Raw genomic sequence first — 3058 nt, 5'->3', positions numbered from 1 at the left:
GTTGACTAAAATTTAAATTGGAGAAACGGTGGGCTAAAGAATATTGAGAAATAGAACCAACTTAGTCAACCAAGAAAAGGGTTAGTCGACTAAGAAGCTACTACCAAAATTTGGACTTCAAGACAGAACCAACTTAGTTGACCAAGAAATGGGTTAGTCGACTAAGTGCACACTGCCAGAACTGTCAGATACAGGGAACAAAAAATAGAGATGACTTAGTTGACAAAGATATCGGTTAGTCGACTAAGAGCATTCTGCCTGCAAATTTGAAATCTGCACTAAAAGATAGAGTAACGGCTAGAACTAACTCCCAACTGTCTCCAACGGCTAGAAACTATCCAACTACCATCAGAGATGTTTCTCCAAGTGTAAAGGGGTCTCCTAATAGTTAGAAATAGTTTTTAAGAAGTGTTAAAGAGATTTGAGTCACATAAGAGCTGAAAAACCAAAAAATCTCTCTTGTACCTTGCTCACCTAAACGCCCATTCTTTGTACTTGTATTCTACACTCAACTTTGTACCATTTAGATCAACTTGTGATCATAGGTACTTTATTTTACTTCTCTTCGTGTATTCTTATTCATTTCTTTGTACTTTCTTTTTCATTTACTCTAAGTGGTTGTTTCAAGCAAGGTTTGCTTGAAAGTGTTAAGGTTCTAACTTAGCCTTTAAAAGTTAGGTGTTGGGTTTTAGTTTAGCCAATGAAAAACTAGTGTAAAAGGTTTTGGCTGAGTCTACTAAAAGCCATTATAAAGCTTGGTGAAAGATTGTGAATTTCACCAGTTCTGAGTGGATTTGTTGGGAAAATCCTTGGTTGGATAATCAAGGTAGTGGATGTAGGTCTTGGACCAAACCACTCTAAATTGTGCTGTCTTGTTTACTTTGTTTTTGTTTTTTTTTCTATCCTTCATTTGTCTTGCCCTTATCTAGACTTTGAGACAATATTTGAAAGAGCCAATTTATGCTATTCACCCCCCTCTAGCACATATTATTGGGACCAAGAAGTGGTATCAAAGCTAGTTTCATGTTTTTAAGGTTTAACACCCTTTGGGAGGATCCAAATGGCTATCCAAAAATTCATAGTTGCTGAGGGACAATCAACAAACAGACAACCTCTATTTGATGGCTCTAACTATCCTTGTTGGAGCACTAGGATGTCAATTTACCTTAGAGCTATAGATTATGAGATGTGGGATGTCATAACCGATGGTCCCTTCATTCCTTTAACACTAAATGTTGTAACCAATAAGTTAATTCCTAAGCCAAGGTCCAAGTGGACAGAAGCTGAAATAAGGAGAGTACAAACCAACTCTAAAGCCATGCATACTCTCATTTGTGCACTTGATTATAAAGAATATGATAAAGTGTTCATGTGCAAAAGTGCCAAAGAAATTTGGCAAAAATTAGAAAAGTTATATGGAGAAACGAATATGGAAAAGGAATTGGAAGACAACTCTTGTGAGGATCAATGCTCAACAAGCAACATGGCAAATGGAGACAAGGAATCAAGTGAAGATGCAAACAAAAATTGATTTGGAAAAAAAATGAAAATTTAGAAAAGGATTTTAAAGCTTACCAAAAGCAAATTGATTTTTTGGAAAAAGGAAATTTTGACGTGAAAATAAAATTTGAAGATTTATTAAATAAGAAAGTGGAAGAAAGATCAAACTTGTGCTTGATGGCCAGAGATGATGAATCTGAGGTGTCTTCTACTTCTTGTGATATTTCAATTAATGAGTTGCAAGATGAATATGAATGTCTCTATGATGAGTTTGAAAAGCTTGCATCAAAATATAAAACTTCAAAAAGAAAAGTTGCATCTCTTGAAAATGATTTGGAAAAGATAAGACATGATTTCAACTCTGTTTTTGAGCAAAGAAATTTTCTGCAAATTGAATTAGAACAATCAAAAACAGATTTTGAAAATCTACAATTGGAGTTGAAAAACAGAACAGATGCTTTACAAGCTGCAATTGCTGAAAATACTGCTCTTAAGAATTTAAGAAAAAAATAATCAAGAAAGAGCACAAATTTCATAAGAAATGGTAATGATTTCTCCTCTAGATGCTTTGTATGTGATAGAACTAGACATTTATCCTATGATTGCTTTAGGAAATGAAATGTGCAGAAAATTAGAAAAATTTGGGTTCCAAAAGGAACTTTATGCAACGAGACTAACTTTTAAGGATCCAAAGCAATTTGGATACCAAAGATCAAATGAAAAATGTCTCTTGTAGGAGTGCTAGAGCAAGGAGAAACAATTCTTGAAGAGTGAGTGCTCTTGAGTCACACATAAAGGAAAATGGGTGATATCTATGCTAAAACTCTTTTGTTTGTTTAAACGAGATTTTTGATTGCTTATTTATTGAATGTTTCATTGATTTAGCTTGATTTCTAAAATTGTTTGCTCTTCTTAATTGAAAACTTTGGTTGCCTATTCTTGCTTGAATATTAAGTGCAAAATTCTTTGAGCTTTATTGATAAATCTTGGCTATGCAACTTGATTTGATATGATACATGCTATAAGTTGGCAGGAAGTATGAATCTAAAGATGGAGTATGTACTTATATTTGATCTTGAATATGTCATCATCCTTATTTTGAGAAAATTGTTTTACTAAGATTGATTGATTATGGAAAATTGTTTCTATAAAATTTCCTCATGATTTATGACATTGTTTCTCTACTACTTCTTTGAGGAAAAAGATTTTTACGCATAATTTTGAAATATAAAAGTTTCGATAATGTGATAGATATATGAGCATACTTAATGACTTACACTCACATTTATTCAAGTAGCCTAAAACAAGGAAAATTGAGTTAAAAAAAATTGTCCTTGATTTCCTTGTGCCTAACATAAGTCGACCATTTGAACAATCTTGATTTACATTCTAGAACTTGTTTGAATAGTTCAAGATGGTTGATAATGAGCTTGAAAGTTTTGACTACTTGAATTGGCACTTTTAAAGCAAAATGAGTTTATATGAGAAAATGTTGCCATCCTTTAAGTTTAGAATGATATATGAATTGAACAAGTTTGCTTCATAATGAAAAATACTT

The sequence above is a fragment of the Theobroma cacao genome, chromosome 1 (assembly GCF_053813885.1).
Source record: "Theobroma cacao isolate CCN51 chromosome 1, ASM5381388v1, whole genome shotgun sequence".
Taxonomy (NCBI): domain Eukaryota; kingdom Viridiplantae; phylum Streptophyta; class Magnoliopsida; order Malvales; family Malvaceae; genus Theobroma; species Theobroma cacao.
This window is presented reverse-complemented; position numbering follows the sequence as displayed.